Below are 21,432 nucleotides of genomic sequence, written 5' to 3'. Positions count from 1 at the left end.
AGTCAGCCTATCAGTGTTTCAGTTAATCACCCTGTCGTTACCAGGAGGTAATTTTGGAATGGTATTTCTAAAAGTGATAACCTCAGCAATCATGATGTTCATATGTTTGTATGTAGGTGGGGAGGCTTCTGAATTTCCTCCTATTCTTAAGTATTTTATACCTAACCTAGAGTATTTTTGTAAGTACACCCCATAAAATTTATTTTGTATTTTTCCTTGTTATGTTTACCCCATTGCTGAAATGTCTTCTGAATTAACCACAGATTTGTATAGCATTGTATCTTTCTCAATGCTACTCTGATTAGGCAGTGTTCAATTCTGTCTTCTTTCCTAGTGTTAACTACTACCAGGACTGCCCAGAGGATTCAGCGGGCCTGGGGCAAAGCAATTTTGGGGGCCGCTTCCATAAAAAAAGTTGCAATACTATAAAATACTATATTCTCGTGGGGGCCCCTGCAGGGCCCGGGGCCTGGGGCAAATTGCCCCACTTGCCCCCCTCTGGGCGGCCCTGACTACTACCGTTGTTTGAAGAAGCTCAAAGCACTGTGGGCCACAAGCCCTCAGGAGACACTCAATGAAATTAAAAGGTGGGAAACTGTGAACCAATACAAGGAATCCTTTTCCGCACAAGATTCCAAAAGGGTTTGAACATTTATATAGTATAAAATTATTCAGTTATCACACTTAATGTCAACACAAATTTTGAAAGGGATATTAAGCCTTGTGCTTTAGGTCTTAAACCAGTCAATAACTACACCTCTACCTCGATATAACGCTGTCCTTGGGAGCCAAAAAATCTTACCATGTTGTAGGTGAAACCACGTTATATTGAACTTGCTTTGATCCACTGGAGTGCACAGCCCCCCCCCCCCCGAGCACTGCTTTACCACGTTATATCCGAATTCATGTTATATCAGGTCACATTATATCGAGGCAGAGGTGTATTAGATACCAGCATAAGACCTATGTGGGGAGCAGATTACTCCACATCTGTCTTCTGTGGGATTCCCACACCTTCCTCTGAGGCATATAGTAGTAATCACTTTCTTAGACAAGTTGCTGGACTAGATGGATCTTAGGTCTGATCCAGTTTGGAAGTTCCTGTGTTCTCTGAATAGTTGTATTACCCAGGAACAGACCAGAGACTATATTGTGACTAAGAGAGGAACAAGCTGGTTCATGGTTTCCTCTCTTCCCAGGGTGGGGAACCATTTGCACCAACTGTGTACCTGGCACAGATTCCTTTCCCCTTCATGCCAGCTCGCTGTGCTGGCTAGAACATTGGCAGGGCAGAGTTCCTACCCCTGTCTGCCAGTTCCCCGTGCACCAGCACAGGAGGGGGTATTGTGTATAGGTGTGATATAGGTAGCCCACATAGGGTTGCCACCTTTTTAATTGCTGGTAACTAGTCCCCCAAGGCTCTGCCCCCGGCCTTGCCTCTTCTCCATCCCTGCTCCACCTCTTCCCTCGAGGCCCCACCCCTTCTCTGGCTCTTCCACAGGCCTTGCCCCTTTTTCTGCCTCTTCCCCCAAGGCCCTGCCCCTGCTCCGTCTCTCTCTCCCCAAGGCTTTGCCCCCATTGCTCGCTGCTCTCCCTCCCATCCCCCATTACTCACTGGTGTCTCAAGGAGCTTGCCTGCAGGTATGAGGCCCTGGCTGAGCAGAGACTGGTGTGGGTTAATGACCTCATGCCTCCCCTGGCCCCATGGTAACCAGACTTTTGGTTTGGGTGCCATTTTAGGTGCCATTTTGTTTTGGGTGCCATTTTTGCCCAGACTTTTCAGTTGAAAACTGGACACCTGGCAACCCTAAATGGCACCTAGACACAGAAGCCAAAAATTGGACTGTCTGGGTAAAGTCCAGACAGGTGGCAACCCTAAGCTCACACAGAATGTGAAGGGGGTGTGACAGTTTCACCCTTATTGTAATGCAAGAAGCTGGGCAGGAACTTCTGATTTTAGAAAAATAAATTGAAAGTTAAAAGCAGACTTTTTAATTAATCCCACTTTGGAAGGAAATGGAAATGGTAAGATGTATGTGCTGTAGTTTTTAACTCACTGTGATGGTTTCTACTAAATTAAATCGATAGCATATGAATCAATATATAGATACAATGACATACCAAAAATCACATTTGTTTAAGATGTATCATTTTTTCTAAAGCAGCAATTTTCCCTTCCCACTAATAACAAAAAGTTAAACCCTCACTCCTTGGCACGAGTGGAGACTCATTAAGGGTTTGCGAACAAGCATTTAAACAAACATAAATTTTAAAAAATGAAGACTAATACATCACCAAATGCACCTTGTTCACTTATATGGTGCCCCCAGCCTCTGTTTGCCAGAGGCTAGGAATGGGCTACAGGGGATGGATCACCTTGATGATTACCTGTTCTGTTCATTCCCTCTGGGGCACCTGCCAATTGGCCACTATCGGAAGACAGGATACTGGACTGGATGAACCTTTGGTCTGACCCAGTATAGCCATTCTTATGTTCTTATGTTGACAAGTGTAGTTCAGTTTTAATTCTTTGTAATATATTAGCAAAGGTTCTGTGGATAAGTGTACAAGTAGGGAAGATTTAATAATATGCCCCCTCTTTATAGTGCTATGCTCTTTATTATTTGTTGAGAAATAAAGTGAGACCACAGGATGTTTCTGGATTAGCAGTGAGAATTGCTACATTTCTAGTATATTAATGGTAAATACATAGTAGCTGTATCTAGTTACTTGTGTGGTTCCAATAACCACAGTGTCTGAGCACCTCACAAACATTAATGGGGTGGATCCTCAGCCTAATTAGTTCACTTTGTTGCATTCTCTGCTGGCATCAATTTATACCTGGCAGAATTTGATTTTTAAAATAATTTTGATGGCTAATACTAATGTTTATTTTTAAGCATTTTTTTTTCTGTTTTTATTGATTTAAATGTTCACAGTTGCATGAAATTATGGAGGGAAGGGGTGTCAGACATTTATTGAACGGCAGTAGACTTTCAGATTCAAAACATTAAAGTTGTCTAAACCATTAAAACACAAATTGTTTACATGTGTCAAAATAGACAAACTAATATACCTCAGTCAATAAATCACACCTGTTTTTACTATTCATTTGCTAGTCCATTTGTAACCAGCCTAATTCAGAAGTGTAAATCACTGGGGTTTGACTCTATTAAGTTCTCATGTGATGTTTTCCTTACTCTGTCTGTTTGTAAATGTTGATTATTATTGAAGGAAATACTTTTCTTTGGTTTGTGTGTGTACAGTGAAATGGATGTTTACCGACATTTACCAATACAAATCTTATCCTTCCGAGCCTGCATAAATTACAGCTGCCCTCTTGCAGCTTTTCTTTAGAGCAAAATCAGTAAACTGACTCAGGGAACTGCAACTGGCTCCCTATCATTCCCTTCCCTCACCCCCTCACTGCATTCAAGCTCTGCACAATGACGAATGCAGCCCTAACAAATAGATCCTCATAACACTGCTGTGATAATATTATCCCATTCTGCAGATGAGAAAAATGATGCACACAGGGGCTAAGAGTGGCGAGACTGTGACTTGGACTACATGCTCATGTGGGAAGCAAGAGATACTGCTCCTTAAGCCCCTACCTGGCCTACCCGGACTTTGAGTAAATGATGTTACCCACCTGAACAAGGGGATGGAGACGTGTGATAATGGGTGATATGTGTCTCCACCATTGGCCAGAGTCTAGGTATATCAAAGCAGCAGATTTACTACTGCTCTGAGGGACAAGGGGAAATTTACTTGGAATGTTCAGAGGTGTGTTTTCATGGGCTTGTCTTCACCGCAACATTTATCTCAAGGGATCTGCACTCAGGGTTACCCCAGGTCAGTTTGCTGAGCTCGAATGAGAGTGGTCACATGGTGAAACAGCATTTGAGCTACACAGTGCATATGTTAGAGCAGATTTACAATATGGCTCTGAAGTACTGTTGCCTATAGCAGCTTGTATTCCAGGAAGACTAGGGTATGGGGGCAATAAGATGGTGACAAGGTAGAACCATTCTGCAGCATTTTTACAGAGCACGGTTAGCTGAAGATAGCTAATCTCAGCATTCAGAAATTAAGAGGTAGATGTAAAAATCATTAGCTTAAAAGTCATGAGATTTTTTTTAAATAATACATTTTGTGTTTTTACTGGCCTTGTCGGTTTTCAGCCTTTAGTTTCAACTATTCCTCCACAACTATGGGAGCTAGAAACTTTAAAAAATGAGAACTGGAATGCTCTAAAAATCATTTGACTCCCGGAGCTGTATCTTTAAGAAAAACACCAAATATCACTAAACTTGCCATAAATTAATTATGAGCATAAGCAATACTTTCTCTTTATGTGGTGCTGTTGGACTTAAATCCATGGAGAAAAGCGCTGGGATATGAAACCAATTCTATTTATCATGGAGGAGAAACTTTATGCAGCAGAATCAGACATTTAAAACATAATAAGTAATAAGATGGCAGATCCTCTAACAGTTACACTGGCTGCAGAGTGGGTGCACTGAGGTGGTGCATGTTGTGTATGAAACCTTAGGAGAATGTCACTCTACAGAGGTAGCACAGAATTGTGGGCCACCAACTAACTTGTTTAAAATCAGAAGGAAGAGAAAAGAAAGAGGTCAGGAGTCCATTATATATAAAATTACATTAAACCGTGCTAAAAGAACAATATGTTTGCAAGGTCAAACACTCAAATTTAGGAAATGCCATCATGCAAAAATTGGAACAACCAAATTAGTGTTTGGTGATTTTTCCATTCTTATCAATGGGTAGCTGCAATGCTGCATTTCTAATACCAGGTGGTGCTATGAATGTAAGTATAGCATACCCGGCAAATACTATTCACTTCTCCTGGTTGCAAAGAAAACCCATAATAAGCCAAAACGTCTCCTGATATAAACCTAGTTCTGTTCTTTTTGTAGTAAAGGCAGAAGGAAGGAGAAAACCAACTCTGCAGAGTGCATCGTCCAGTTTCTCCTTTGCTGCATTTCCCTTTAGAGCATTGTACTATTTTTCAAGAAAGGCTTTTGAGATGATTAATATGTCTTTCTGTGTTAACCATTTAATAGCTTTATAAGCCCTTGAATAGCTCTTGCACTTGCTTTCTCGCCCTCAGTGCTGAGATGGAATTATTGTTTGCACTCCAGTACTGAATGGGTCACACCTATTGGAACAGTAGGTGGATGTGTTTTGGCAATGAAAGGATTACAAGTTTTGGCTAGCCCAGGGGTCGGCAACCTCTGGCACGCGGCTCGCCAGGGTAAGCGGCCTGGGCTGAGGGATGTGCTGTTCACAGCTTCCTTCCACCTCCATTGGCCAGTGAGAGCCGTGATCGGCCGAACCTGCAGAGGTGCCAAGTAAACAAACTGGTCCAGCCCACCAGGGGGCTTATCCTGGCGAGCCGCGTGCCAGAAGTTGCTGACACCTGGGCTAGAGCATGAGGGGACAGTTGCATGTACTGTAGGACAGAAAAGTTTACACCAGCTGGGTCATGAATGGGAAGGAGAGTGAGATGGGACATGAACTCTGCCATTTTGTAATATCCCTGCACCTCCACTGCTAGTTCCTTTTTGGGCCATGATTAATTGAAAAGAAGCTCAACTCTGCTCCTTTTCCTTCCGGTCTTTCCCCTCATCTGGTCACTCTACCAGTTTATCCTGAGCACTCAGCCTTCCTTCCTTCATTTTTGCTCTTGCTCGCCCTTCAGAAGCTGTCTGATGCCCAATGACTCTCCGCCCTGGGCAGTTAGAGCCCATCTGCATTTCTGTCCAGATGAGAGGTGTGTTTATGAAAACTTGCCAGTGGCTAGGGAGCCCAGCAGCTTTTGGGAGCAGGACAAAGGTAAGCAGCAGAATGTTGGGGAGGATTCTCAACACCTAGGCATCTTTTTTGTGGGGGTAAATATTTGTGAGGAACTTTCTGTCCTAGGGATGACTTTCAAGGATATCTGGGCAATGAAAAGGGCTAAATAAGTGGTTCTCAAACTGTGGTTTGAGACACCAAAGTGGATCGCAACCCCATTTTAATGGGTTCACTAGGGCTGACTTAGACTTGCTGGGGCCCAACTGCCCGAGGCTGAAGCAGAATCCCCAGGGCTTCAGCCCTGAGTGAAGGGCTCAGGTTACAGGCCCCCTGCCTGGGGTGCAGGGACTCAGGCAGGGTCAGGCTTCAGTCCCCTGTCTTGTGGCCGTGTCATAATTTTTGTTGTCAGAAGGGGGTTGCGGTGCAATAAAGTTTGAGAACCCCTGGGCTAAATGAAATCAATGAACAATGGACAATGGAATGAAACAAATGCAGAGTTTCCAGATCACACCATTTTTGAAGTGTTATGTTAAAAACTCAGACTGAGTAACTCTTAGATCTTCCAAAACAACTTGTGTACCTAATCTCTGGTTAGAGGAAGGTTAGACAGAAAACAGGGTTTGTTTTTTAGAAGTCAGGGGTAGATCAAGGATAGGAAGTGCCTGTGAGGAGGTGTATGTACCCTGCCTCTAGAAAGATCAATAAAGGATTACTGGTTTCCTTATACACGAGGAAAAAAACCTGCCCTGCAATGCAGGAAGTGTACAATCTGTCAGGTCTACAGGTTGGTGCTGACAAGTCAGTCTCCTGTAGAAAGAGACCAAAGGAAACGTTCCAGGGAGAAACACCCTAGCTTGAATTGAGAAGACTTCTGCCTAGGGCTGGTAGTGTCATGAATGAGAGACTGGGCTGAATCTGCTTTGGACTCACAGGACTAATGGAGTGATGCCTGCTGGAAATCCCCAGGCATTTGTTTGTAGTTAACCTCTGCAGGGGCTGGGAAGGGAATCCTGTTTAATTACTATAACTGTGGTTATGCCTTTGCTGTGTGAACTGTGCCAACGGCTGGACAGTGGAGAGCTTGCTGGGTGCAACCCTCTGGTCAAAATTGGGCTTTTAATGGAAAAATAGTCATAGCCCTACCCATGGGTTTACTAAAATGGGTCAATAACAAAGCACTAGAAAATACACTGTAAGGAATAGCCATGGAATAACCCTAGGAAATGGGCTAGATGGGACCCACATGTGATAGGGCTTTTGGTATTTAATGTCCATGATTTTATGCTGATCCTGTGTTTGAACCTTAACTCACTGCCTCAGTTCCCTTTAAGTGCAGCAGCCTATCTAGGGCTGCACAAGAGCTCAGGACTGTGGTGGGGAGAGGTGCCTCTCCCGCGGTGCCAGCCTGGCCCAGAGCTGCTGCGGGGAGAGAGTGCAGGGGGAGCCCAGGGGCAGCGTGCACCCCAAACCCCTCATCTCCAGCTCCACCCCAACCCTCTGCCCCAGCCCTGAGCCCCCTCCCACATTCTGAACCCCTCGGCTCCACCCCTGCCACATATCACTTCCATATTGGTGCACGTAACGAAATTTATTCCGCACATGCATGGGAAAAATTAGGGAGAACATTGCTCACTGCATGTGGGGAAGTGCAGGGCAAAGAGTGTAATCGGTCTCCCTTTGCACGTGTTCCTTGTTGGCAAGAGCAGAGAGTGGTGGTTCTGCTTTGTACCACCTGATTCTGACATCAAGGAGTTAGGAAATTTCTTTTCTCTGTGTACATTGCCTGCGTAAGATAGTGAAAAGGGGGAACAAGTTTATTGCAAAATATCCTTTACTACAAGAACATCCTCCCCCCATCTCTTCATTGCACTACCTGCCCCACCAAAACAGATTCATCCCCTCCTCTCCACCACCCTGTCAGCTACTTCCAGGGCCTGGAATCCCCTCCTAAAAGGAGGTGGGAAATCATCTTGGTATCCCCAACAGCAGGGCTGTTCCCTCCCATTTCTTGTCCTGAAAGGATCCCACTCCTACATTGACAGCATGAGTGGTTTGAAGTGTGGAAGTAGGGACAACTAGCAGGAAATAAAAATTTTAAAAAGCAATGTTTTTTCTTAAAATAAAAGCCCCCCATTATTCAAAACTTCTCACCATGTAAATGTGGAGCTAGCCGAGATTAACACTACATTTTAATAACATGCTTCTCAATCCTGATGAGAGAGGGGCTGCAGAAAGGTTGGTGGAAACATCCTGAAGTTCCATTGCGGGTGCTGTCTCTCCCATTCTTCAGTCTTTCACTCTTTATAGATGAAGGTCTCAAAGTGTGAGTGATTTTCATCCCCAGCTGCTTCTGGATTCCCCGCTGGTACTAATGACCACATGCTCTGGTTTTTGTTGTCTCTGAAAAATGACTGTGACTGTTTTCCTGGGATACTGACCCTACTACCTATGCCTTTGTGACTCTTTGAATGAATGGATGAATGAATGAATGCAGTGTGCTCTATGTAGGACCTGTTGCACAAAGCAGTTTCCCGTCTGCTGTGGGTAGCACTAGCCAGAGGGAGGATGTCAGTTCTTCTAGGCTACAGAGGTTTCTTTTCTCCTTCACCTGATCAGATGTGCGAAAAGCTTTGTAATACAATCAGGCAAGAATATCGGCAAAGGTTTGTGTGTCATTTTAAAGGTATGTTCATGAGCCTAGACACCTCTTATGACAGGTGCATTTTATACATTTAATTTTAGGATGTTTACAGATATTAAGTTTTAATACTGCAACAAAATTTCTTCAGTAATTAGCAGTCAGGCAAAAACAGTCACAACGGAGCTCAGGAAAAATGTCCCTACGTCTTAACTAATAGCAACCATCACATAAAGCAAACAGATCTCTCAATTATTGCTCATCAGATAGACCAGGGAGGAAGAAATAAGGGAAGAGAAGGCTAAAAACAGATTATAGGACAGCTATTACACCAGCACAGAGCCTGGTCTGTATGCCTGGGTCAACTAAATAAGCTTTAGTCCTATCTTGGTCATAATCAGGCCAGCTGTAGATGGACTTCAACTAGTCATCTAAAATATTTAAAATGGAACAATTTAAACTGGTGCCAGGCCCTAACACAGCCACTCCTAAACTAGTTTGCTTGTGTTGAACCATTTCAATAACGATTAAAAAGTTAAGGATGTCTCACATTAGAGGTTTGCAACAGTTTTGACTAGATCAATTAGAAATCAATTTTGTTAAATCAGTTCTACTTTTCTAGTATAGACAAGTCTCTCACACCAGGATGTCACATATCACTACAGCACAATGGTAGCATTTACGCCCCCTGTGTCCAGATGTAAATAACTGGAGAAGATGTGAGGTGATGGAAAATTAAGTCCATTCACTTCCATACCGTGGTATGAGTCAAACCCCTCTTCTTCAACCCACACTTGAGGCTTTGTCTTCACTGACAAAGAGGTGTGGTTTCTCAACATAAAATCTGAGTGGAGACAAGGTGTGATGATTAAGGGAATTTATGTACAATTTAGGAATTCAGGGTGATCCTAGATACTCTGGAAATGTGTCTGTGTCCGACTACAAATTTCATTTTGAATATGAGACTTGGTTACCTTCTCTGCTGTCTTTTGTCTCCATATTGAGATAAAACCCATAGGAGCGGCCAAGATAAATTCTTTCACCTGGCACAGAATTAACAGTATAGGGTTGTTAAATTTTGATGAATGTCCATTCAAATGGAGTCCCTCTGGATAAAGAGATGGCTATTGCCCAGGTCAAACCAGTTTTTCAAGTCTGAACTATTGAGGGATGGCAATTAAGCAAGAGGGCATTTGGTGTGGGACTCTGATCACCTGCTGGGACTGATCTGTGAGTCACCTGACAAAAAGGTCTGGTGGTTATAAAAGAAAGGCTTTATCACCAGCTATTTTAGAGACAGAAGTACAGGAAGATGTGACCAGAAAGACTGGCTGTTCCAGTGGAGAAGCCATGTGCAAGAAGGCAGAAGAGAGGAACAGAGGGGTCTATTTTCATGTGCAGAAATCATGTGCAGGAGGTGGGATCCTGGAACCCTTAGAGGATTCTGACTTAAGCCTCAAGAATGCTCAAGAGCAGTAAGGAAAATGAGGCAAGGAAATGCCTACTGGTGTTATTGTTTTATCTGGATCTGTGTATTTCTTATGCTAGCCCATGTAAAAAGTGGCTGGTTTGGAGGAGCCCTTACAAAACCGATGTGTCTGTTATGTGCTTCCGCTATCAAGTGTCCCTGAAGAGGTGAACTGTAAACCCAGAGCACCCATAAGGTTAGAGCTCTGGGAAAGGATGTGATTAAGCTACTGGGGAGTCTGGATGTCAGCACTGGTCCTGGGGTCCCATTTCCCCGAAGGAGTAACAGACAGGGAGCCTATGCCTAGAAACTGTGCCAGGCAGGCCAAGGGGAGAGAGACAGGGCTATAGCCTATTTAGAGCAAGGGAAGCTTAAGAGCACATGGGTCTTGTGTATTGGGACTCAAACATAGCAGCCTGGTGAATATCCAGCTAGGGCTGTGTGGCATAAAGCACTGATAGTTTTTATTTGGATGTAGCTAGTTGAGGTCAACCCTGTATCTCCCACTAGGGGTTGACTTCGACTTGTTACACTGAGATAAAAACTATAGTGCCTTGTATCCACTGGGATTTTACATCGAGATGTTGTAAGCAAGACACGAGAAGTCATTCTGCACGACTCCGCGCTGATTAGGCCTCAGCTGGAGTATTGTGTCCAGTTCTGGACACCACATTTCAGGAAGGATGTGGACAAATTGGAGAAAGTCCAGAGAACAGCAACAAAAAGGATTAAAGGTCTAGAAAACATGACCTAGAAGGGAACGTACCTATTGGGTTTCTGGGAACTGGGCGGGCTAGATAGCTAGGAGTTAACTACCTTTTTTGCACTGATGACATAGCCTGAATGTCTAGAATTCTTCCCCTAAAGTTATCTGCAGAGACATTTTTATCTTTTAATAAGCTACACAAAGTTTATCAGCACAATGCAGTATCTGTAATGGGTTATAAAGGTACCCAGCACACTGAACAAAGTGTACAGGTTATTAGGATGCCAAGCCTAACTACAGATGTAATCATAAAACTATTAAATAACATTTGTGTTGATCTAACTGTGCCCTTATAGGGACAAACTTCACAATAAACTCCTTTTATCGGAACCCAGAATGCATTCAATATGGATAGCAATATCTTCAGAGTGTATGAGAGTCTCTGAAATAAACGAAAATAGGTAATATCATTAATATATGTCATTACAACCTGTCCATTTCTAAATTCATTTCAGCTGCTGTTCCTCTTCTTTCTCTTATGAAAATCTCCAATTCTATGCAGGGCTGTCCTTAGGCATAGGCAGAATAGGCAGCCGTGTAGGACCTCACACTGCCTGAGGGCACCACTCTCCAGGCAGCCCAGACAGTGTAGAAGCAGGGCTGCTGGGTCCTAGAAAGAGCCGAATGCAGCACAGTCTGAGGAATGGGATTGGCTGCTGGGGTCTCTGGGAAGGGGAGGAGGTAGGGGTTGGGGAAGGAGCTCACCTGTGAGTGTGACTCTTTCCCCTCGGCTGAGGTCAGGTGAGGCTGTGGCTCTGGAACCAGTATCCTTTGTTGTCTCCCATAACATCCATTCTTCTCCACCCTGCCCCATGGAGCACCCCCTCCTTTCTCGCTCCTCCCCAGGAGCACCCCTCTCTCTCTCCTCCCTCCCCTCCGTCAGGGCTGGGTTGGGTGAGGTGCTGCGGGGGAGGGGAGGCTGGCTGCCTGCTGAGGAATGAAAGTGAAAGTAACTCACTTCCTGGGCAGGCAGCCAGGATTGGAATGTCACACAGGGCTTGGCTGGGGTTAGCCAGATGTGTGAAAAATCCGGATAGGGGATTGGGGTAGGGTGATCAGATATTCCTATTTTATAGGGACAGTCCCAATTTTGGGGTCTTTTTCTTATATAGGCTCCTTTTACCACCCTACCCCCACCCATCCCTGTCCTGATTTTACACACTTTCTGTCTGGTCACTCTAGGTGGGGGTAATTGGTACCTATATAAGACAAAGCCCCAAATATCGGGGCTGGCCCTATAAAATCAGGACATCTGGATCTGGCCACCCTAGCTGGGGAGCGCCTCTCCCCCAGGCTGGCAGCTGCCAGTGATCCATCTCATCCGGGGGGAGTTGCACAGGGCAGGATGAGCTGCTGTGGCTCCATGGGTGCCCTGTCCCTGAGATCAGATGCTGTGCTAACTTCACCATGGTCCATAAGGCTGGTGGTGGTGCCCATTGGCGTGTGATTGGACCTGAGGGTTTGCTGCTGCTGTTGCCACTCTGCACCCCAAGAGGTGGATTTTGGGGTCCTGCAGTTTTCCACCTATCTCCTCCTCTACTGCAGCTGTTGGACCAGCGGGCTGGGGAGTGAGCCAAGCATGAAAGCAGTACTGTGTTGCCATTTAGATTGTCATTTAACAACTTACTTTGCCAAAAATTCTTGCTAACAATCCTGAATCCAATTTCAATATATTTTTTTTAAAAAATCAATATCTTAGCCAAAAACAGAAAATTAAGTTGTTGACAATTATTAGTGACAGGTTTGGTTTGAGGCAGGGAGTGGGCCAGTTTTCATCAGAGAAACAAAAAATGTTGACTGACTTTCCTATAGCCTGTTTCTCCTGATAAGAGCCCTCCAACAACTGTAATATGCTCATCTCCTTACTAGTGTATAAAGCAGGGGTCGGCAACCTACAGCACACGTGTCAAAGGTGGCAGGTGAGCTGATTTTTGATGGTATGCAGCAGCAGGCTGAGCGGCTCAGCCCATCACTGCTCTGGGGTTCCGGCTGCTGCCCTATGGCCAGCTGGGATACCAGCCATCGGCCCCACTCAGCACCTGCTGCTGGCCTGGAACCCCAGGCTGGCAGTGGGCTGAGCAGGCCAGCTGAACCACTCAACCTGCTGTCAGCCTGGGGTTCCATTCACTCAGCCGGCAGCAGGCTGAGTGGGCTGGTGGCGGGCTGAGCAGGGCCAATGGGGGGTTGAGTGGCTCAGTCTGCTGCCAGTCTGGGGTGCCAGCAGCACTCAGCCTACTGCTACTCCAGGGTTCCGGCTGCCGGCCCCTTGCCAGTCAGGAGCTCAGCCGCCAGCCCCACTCTGCCTCCTGCCAGCCTGGGTGAGCAGAATCCCAGGCTGGTAGCGGGCTGAGGGGGGGTTGGCGGCTGGGATCCTGGCTGGCAGGAGTTGGTGGTCAGAACCCCAGACCAGCAGCAGGCTGAGCAGGGCCTGGGATCCTTGTCTAGGGTTCCAGCCACCAGCCCACTGCCGGTTTGGGGTTTCATTTACTCAGCTGGCAGTGGCCTGAGCAGGACCGGTGGCCAAGACCTCAGATAATAACAATAGTTTATTTATATAATATAGACATAGAGAGAAACCTTCTACAAACATTAAAATGTATTACTGCCACGAGAAACCTTAAATTACAGTGAACTTGGCACACCACTTCTGAAAGGTTGCCGACCTGACCCCTGGTATAGAGTGACCATATGTTGTACTAAGATTCTCCTGCTTTTTTTTTTCCCTGTGAGTCAGTATAACTTTTGCCAGCCCAGAAGTTGGGCAGCCAATGTTTTATGTTTTCACAATGTTTTCTCCAACTTTCATAAAGTAAATACATAGTTAATATGAGTTAAAAAGGCCAGGGACACTTCTTTGTGAAGAATCTGTACAGCAGATCATGCCCATAGACGATCCAGAAAAGAAATTTAAGGTTGAATTTTTTAATGTTGTGATGGATAAAGCAGTATCTGCTGTTGATGAAAGGTTTAATACCTTGCAAGTACACCATGAACAGTTTGGATTTTTGTATGACATAACTAAATTCAATGAAATAGGAAAACAAGAGCAACTAATGACAAAGTGCAAGAACCTAGAGAGCCTCCTGAAGCACGGTGATAGTTTTGATTTAAATGGACTTGAACTGTACGAAGAATTGAGTACACTGTCATCAATGTTGCCACATGCAAAATCGGTGATGGACATTGTACAGTTTATTCATGCCCGCAAACTTGTTGACATATATCCTAATGTGTACATTGCCACTCGTATTCTACTGACAATTCCTGTAACAGTAGCATCAGGAGAACGGAGTTTCTCAAAACTAAAGCTCATTAAAAACTATCTCCGCTCTACAATGAGTCAGGAACGCTTAACTGGTCTTGCTATTCTTGCAATCAAACAAGACACGACTTTGTCTTTGTCATACGATGACATTATTACTGATTTTGCAGCCAAAAAAGCCAGAAAGATTGCTTTTAATTAAAAACAAATCTTTGTTTCAATACCTCTTCATATAAATTTCCAATAAAATTTTGATAAATTAAAAAAAAATTTGCATCATTCTGTCATCAGAATTTTTTCTATAGTGCTGCTTCTTTAGTGCTAGTCCATCAGCATTACAGTGTGCTTAATTAAGTTAAACTGGTTTTAATAACGTGAATGTGGCAAGTTTTCCAATACTGTAAGCTTATGTTTGTGTTGCTAAGAGCAGATCAGGCACAGGGGCACCAGTTTAATAATCTCGCCTAGGGCACCATAAATCGTAAGGCCAGCCCTGCTTCTATGGTTTTGATGATGTTAATGTGCCTGTCCTGCCAAGTTCAGCCACTGAAAAGACATTTCCAAAAACCCCAGGAGAACAGCCTGTATCTCAAAGTGACTTCTTAACTGAAGTGAAACCTTTTTATTTTCATTTTAAAAACAAAACAGCATGCTTCAGATAGATTCCGGTCACCCACTCTGGGGCCTCAGTCCTGCCCTTTGACCTCGGACATGTAGACTAGTATGTTTCATCCCCTGACTTCAGTCACCCATCAATAATAACACAACTGGGGTTGGGGTTAAAGTGAATTCTAGACTCCAAGTGAGCTACATAACAACCCATTTTGGAGTCTGCGTGCACATTATTTCTGTTCTGCTCAACGTCACACACGAACTCTACACTTAAACACACTTTTCTCCCTTGTTTAGCAAGGAAGAGGTTTCCGGAGATTCGGTAGGAACCAAGGAACTCTGCACAACCTAATGTACCATGTGGAGAAAGCTACTGCAAACTTCAGCATTTCCTGAAAGACTGGGGGCTAGATTCTCCATTGCCCTGAATAGTCATTTACATCTGAGTGAAAGAATTGCTCTCTCCCAGCGCTGTTGCTGTGACTACACAAGCCAGGGGCTTTAACCAGGGTAAACTCCAGGCACCAGCGCAGCAAGCACATGCCTGAGGTGGCAAGCCGCAGGGGGCAGCCTACCAGTCACTGTGAGGGCGGCAGGCAGGCGGCTTTCGGGGGAGCGCCTGCTGGATGTCTGCCTGTCTCGCGGCTTCGGCAGCAATTCGGTGGCGGGGATGCTGATGGCACAGCACCGGTGGACCTCCCACAGGCATGCTGCCGAATCTGCGTGACCAGTGGACCTCTCTTAGGTGTGCTGCCAAAGGCCACTTGCCTGCTGTACTTGTGGCAGCAAAAAACATAGAGCCACCCCTGCCTTTAGTGTTGCCAGTGAAGACGTGCCCTGATGGACAATCTCCACTCATTGATATATTTTGCTTTCCACAACCAAATCTCTGTACAAATTTTCATGAGTGATGTACCCGAGTATTCGGATTCTAATATCTAAACCGTATTGTTAAATCTATTCGTCTAATTTGGGTTATCGCTGATTGTATACTCTATGTGTGATATGACTTTTAAAAAACTAACTTTGTATTTATGGATAATCTAAGCACTGTACCCAGATGAACAGACACTCTTTCCCCAACCTACGTATTATATCTTTTTTTAAACATTAACTTTAATAAAATTTTTATTAGACCAACTTCTGTTGGTGAGAGAGAGAAGCTTTCAAGCCACATGGAGCTCTCCATCGGGTCTGGAAAAGGAACTCCCAGCACCACAGCAAAATGCAAGATGGAACAGATTGTTTAGAGTAAGTAGTTAGCACGTATTGAAAGGGACAATTCAAGGTTAGTGGGATACAAATTGTTGTAACATAGCTACAAATCATGGATTGAACTGAGACACTGGATCTATGGCTTATCATTGCAACAATCTGTAACCCACAAACCCTCTCTTTTTGTCCTAAGACTGCAGAAGTGTTAACAACCCACTCTACCTTGAATGGTCCCTTACAATATATGCTAACTACTTATGCTAAACAATCTGTTCCATCTTGCATTTTGCGGTTAGGCTGGGAGTTTCTTTCCCAGACAAGAAGAAGAGCTCTGTGTGGTAGAAAGCTTGTCTCTCTCTCTCTCTCTCACCAGCAGAAGTTGGTCCAATAGATATGATCTTATCCACCTTGTCTCTTTCATATCCTGTGACCCGCACAGCTACAGCTACAGCTACACTGCATACATCAGATAGAGTTCATCAATTATCCTTAAGCAGAATACATGATTCTGTAGGGTGAGAAACTGTTATAAATGACCAGACCAGATAGTGTGTGAATCTGTTTTCTGGCCTTCTTGCTCTGTTTTCCCTGTATGGGGAATTATGTCCTAATTTAGAGTAAACCACAGTAGGCCAAAAGAAAATAAAGTCTTTTCCCCTGTATCTTTAAAAATGATTAAATTCAAAGTCATACAATATGCCCTAAAACTAATTTGTCTTTAAATGTAACAGGAAAAGACATCACCTTCTAAAGGAACAGGGAGAAGTGACCCAGTGCCAATCAGAAATGAGCTGTCTGATCCTGCTCCCGATCCAGTCAATAGGATTGTTTCCCATCAATCAGTGTCACTGAGAACAGGATCAGGCCCTAGTGTTACACTTTCTAAGGTTCTAATAAGCTTTGTGTCACTAGGTTTTCTGAAGTAGGCCAACACGCAGTGCTGATCAAACTCCCTGACAAAGCTCCAAGGAGGCTGGAAAGCCAAGAGAAACTCCACAATGTTTGAGATAATAGCAGCATTATTCTTGCAATAACTTTAAGTGGAACTATACTGAGCCAAATTCACATTCATCTGCAACCTAGGCCCATTGTGCTCAAGGCAGGATTAATGCCGCAGGACGGGAGGTGGAGTATAACCCATAACGTGGAGTTAATGCCTAGTCTTTCCTCTTTCCCTCCTGTTATGTCCCTATGCCACTACTCTCCCTCTCATCACCTCCCACTTCCTCCTACTTCTAATACTCCCATCTAGAGCTGGACATAATTTTTAACCAAAACTTTTTTTTGGCAACAAAAAAAAATTGCACTGAACATTTTCATGACTTAGTATCAATTTAATCCATTTGTTTTGAAAAAAAATCAAATACAAAAAGGCCATCTAAAATGTTTTGTTTTGATGTTTTTGAAAAGAAATATAATGAATTTTCATTTCAAAGTTTTCTTTAATTGTATTTAAAGTATTTTAAAACATGAAAAAAATGCACATTTTAAAACATTAAAAAACAATCTTTTTTGGATTTTTCAAAATTGCCAGAGAATTGAAAAATCTGTTATTTGCACAGCTTTACCCCCATCTCCGCTTCCTCCTACCAGCTCAATTCCTCATTGTAAGAGTTCCCACAGGTCTACCTCACCCAAAATAAAAATATTTTAAAATACCTTAGTGTGTAAACAGTTAAAGCAAAAGTATAAATCTGTGGGTATATAGAGCAAATCCACAACAACATAACACATAACAAATCTATGTAATTGTTTGACCTTCCTTTGTAGGTCCTTGTCCTCACTCTATTGTTTGTTCCTATCACTTGTATCTCATCTAAATTTTAGGTCAGAAGCCATTTGGAAAGGGACTAAGGGTAATTTTTTTAAGTGTTTAAGTGACTTTAGTAACTAAGTAATATAAGGTTTCTTGTTAATTCTACCTCATGTCTTTTAAAACAATATGTATTTAAATATATACATATGTAAAGGACTTATGTCACTTTTGGGCACTGTAAAATAATTATTAATAAATTAATACTGACCAATCAAAGCATGGAAATGCATAACGGAGTAATATTGCAGCAGAGCTATGTACATTTCTCAGAAATAACATGTATTTTGTAATTAACTGGGTGAGTGAAATCATGTTGTTTCCACAATGATTTGTTCGGTTAGAAATAGAAAAGAATCAAAGGTTGTGCTTTTTGGAGCATAAGTCCCACCTTTCATGCACGCACATAACTCAGAACAAATGGGAATTACTTGCAGACCTATACAGCAAAATAGACCCTCTGATCTGTAAAGTTAACAAAAAAAACCTTAGACATACAACAGAATCATAATGTGCCATCTATCACTTAAAATACTGTGAGTACTTATGCCCATGTTACAATACTCAATGTAAAATCAAGCGTATGCATTTACAAGAATTATATTAGAGAAGTAAAAACAACTCCCTTAAATTCAATGGACCAAATGCGAAGGCCCAACATCCTTACTAAGTGTTTACTCAAAGAAACTTCCATTGACTTTGAGGGCGGTTTGCCTGATCAAGGACTGAGTAAAAACTGAGCACAAACCCCAGGATTTAGCTTTGCATAATTAAAAATAAAGCACATAACATAGCAGTAATCTGAACTGTTACACTATATCTCTGCAACTCAGCTGTTCTCAGGATATGTTGTTTGACTCTAGTAGGAACTGCTTCTTCAAGTGATTTATGTCCAAAAGATTTATATATCTTACCTGATTCCTCGTCCACATCCGATAATCTGAAGCTGAGCCGTCTGACTGACCACAAATTTTCTGCAAGTGGTTCAATAGTAAACGTGCACACTGTATTGCAACACCTACTTCCTTCTTCATATTTTTGACTTTTTGACACATAGATCACAACTCAGTAATATGTCTAAAACGATAAAAATTGTTTTCTCCCCAGAAATAAAATGAAAACTCCTCTTTCTAAAGTAAATATATTCATTACTTTATGGTGCATTGGAATGCCAATACTAGCCCTGGCGTATGACAAATACTTGATTCATTATGAAAAATATCTTTCTCCTCTGTGGATTTTGTAATACCGAGGTGCTCCCCATTCTTTTTTATCTTGTATGAAACCTGTGAACTGTGGAGAGGTTTTAGTGTACTGGGTGTAGTCAAATCAGAAAAGGAACCCGATACTTCTGCTTTTGAAAAATCTTTCAGAGTTCAGATATGTTTCTATTATTCTCCTAAACTGGCCTTTTTGTGCAGTGAAAAACTCCATGAAAAAATCTGCAAAGTTGCTACCATCTTCTCCTTCAAATTGTTCCTCAAGACTCATTTTTACTACAGCACATACAAAGCAACAGTGACTGACATCAACTAGGCAAGTGGAACAGTAAGTATTGTGCTTGTTATATGTAGAGCTGGTTGGAAAATGGAATTTCTATTCTTCAAAATATGCCAAGATTTTGATTTTTTTTAATTCAAATCAGAACAAAACAAAAAAAATCAATTTTTCTACAAAACAGAATTTTTTAAAAAGTGGTTTTGTTTCAATCAGAATATTTTATTTTGATAACACTGAAAGATTTTGTTCTAATTTTTACTTTATAATATACATATTTTTCAAATTACCAAAAAGTCATTTCAAAATGAAAAACTGAAATCTGCTGCTCCAAAAACCTCAAAGTGGGACATCTGGTTTTGATTTTTTAAAAAGAAAACTTTGCCAAAATTGACCCACTCCCTCAGAAAATTTTGATTTCAATCAAACAGTGTTTCTCCTGGAAAAACGTTCCAGTGGAATATTTTTGACAAGCTCCAATTATGATGCTGGTTTGCTTCACTGTTTTCTCTTAAAGGATGGGGCAACATGTGCTCCCTTTGTGTGGCACATTGATCTGGGGATTGTTGTGAGGTACAATTTCTCCAGGAGCTAATGCTGAGGCATTGGAGCCATCACTCTGTCCCTAATGCAGGACAGTGCCCATAAATCATAATCTTGCCCTAACGATGCCATTGTTTTATGAGATAAGGAGTTTCTTTTATGTCTTTAGCTAAAAATGTCCCATTGCTGTGTGGTAGTCTGTGTATGAGTTGTCTGCTGCTCTCTGCCCTTCTGTATTGTGTCTTGGTGGCTAGCCCACTGGTTTTAACTCAGGAGATCTGGGTTCTAATCCCACTTTAATCACTAGCCTGCTGGCAGACCTTAGATCTGTCATTTCATCTCCCATGCCTAAATTCCCCCATCTGTAAAATAGGGATAATGATCTTGACCTCCTTGGTAGAGCATTTTGAGATCTGCAGATGAAAAAGTGCTATATGAGAGCTAGGTATTACTTTTACTTTAGAGTCAGTGGAAGTTAGGCACCTGTTATTTGCACCTTTGGAAATCTCTCCTTAGAGTGTATGTATATGCTTTGTAAAGTGCTTTGAACCTCTATAGTGAAAGGATCCATAAATGTCAAAAATTTTAATTTTGTCTGAAACTCTTTTCACATTTGTCTGTTTTGTTTTTCCTATATCCTCTTTACCTTTCCGCAAACCAGCCTAAATAATCTTACTGACAACAAGGGCAGGATAAAGAATCTGTCCAGACTCAAACAGCTGGAGCTAGCAGGTACAACTGGGGAAGAAATTCAATCTCATTTAAACCAGTCATGTTCAAGTCTGCCATACATTGTGAGGTGCAATCAGCTGACATGGTAAACAAACTGCAACACTAATACAGCTGTCCCAAAAGATCCTGGCACTCTATAACATCAAATTGAGCATGCAAGAAAGAATGCATGTTCCACTTCAGATCTCCAAACTGTGTGTAATGTTTCTAGATTCACTCAACCCTCTTACTGCCAACACATAAATCTTTTCTTTTTCTAGATGCTGTTACTGTAAAAGGCAGAGGTATTGATTGTCACAGAATAGTAATTCCAATAGTCATGAGCAAGTTGATGGAAGCTATAGATAGCCTATAACATTTTCACTAACTCCTACACAGCAGGGGTTGGTGCAGAGAGATTGGTATCCCCAGGAACACTGTGCCATAATGTGTTATCTTCCTGTTGGTGATTTGAATATCTTTATAGGCACTTCTATACCCTTCTTTATGATAACTTCTGAGCCTGTCACAATCATTATTGAACTTTATCTTAACAACTCCTCTGTTAATTGGGAAAGTATTTTCTCTGTTGAACAGATGAACGGAGGCACCGGGAGATTATGTGATTTGCCCAAGGTCACACAGGAAGTCTGCATGAACAAGAGATTATCTGTATGTGTGAATTAATATATACCACATATTATTCAGATTGCTTGACACTTCCCATTATGAGACCCTATTGTCTGTAGGGTATAACTTTGCCAAATTTCAACTGTTTGGAGTGAAGTTTTCCATATTGGGTGTCTGCCTCAGGTTGATTAATTTGTTTGGGTTTGTACTGTGTGTGTGTTTTCATTTCAGTCAAAACAATTCAGAAATTTCTGAGAACAAGGCCAGGGAAAAATACATTGTTTTCCTCATGTTAAATACGCTCTGGCAACTTATTCTTTGAGAAACTCTAGCACCCCCATGCTGTGGAGTATGGACTTGAAATTTGGCCAGGGGCGGCCTTTGTGTCAGAGATGTGCCTTTTGCCTTCTGTCATAGAGTGTACAAACCCCACACAGCAGAGAAGGATTAAGCA

At 42.6% G+C, this 21,432-nt stretch overlaps 1 protein-coding gene across 3 annotated transcripts in view; it reads right to left on the bottom strand.

Moving 5' to 3' along the window:
• LOC127039363 (P2Y purinoceptor 8-like) overlaps positions 1 to 21,432 on the bottom strand; it is a 48,865-nt gene that overhangs the window by 7,934 nt on the left and 19,499 nt on the right. The window contains exon 1 of one of the 3 annotated variants that reach the window (XM_050932935.1): positions 18,512 to 18,640. The exons of 1 other annotated variant lie outside the window; for it this stretch is intronic. The gene's annotated coding sequence lies outside the window, so the exon portion shown is untranslated. Of the gene's footprint in view, positions 1 to 2,388; positions 2,454 to 18,511; positions 18,641 to 21,432 lie in introns of those variants that run through there. One more of the 3 variants, XM_050932945.1, reaches the window with a different exon arrangement.

This window comes from Gopherus flavomarginatus, chromosome 1 (genome assembly GCF_025201925.1).
Source record: "Gopherus flavomarginatus isolate rGopFla2 chromosome 1, rGopFla2.mat.asm, whole genome shotgun sequence".
Lineage (NCBI taxonomy): Eukaryota > Metazoa > Chordata > Testudines > Testudinidae > Gopherus > Gopherus flavomarginatus.
The sequence above is the reverse complement of the archived record's forward strand: the minus strand, read 5'-3'. Positions and strand labels throughout refer to the sequence as shown.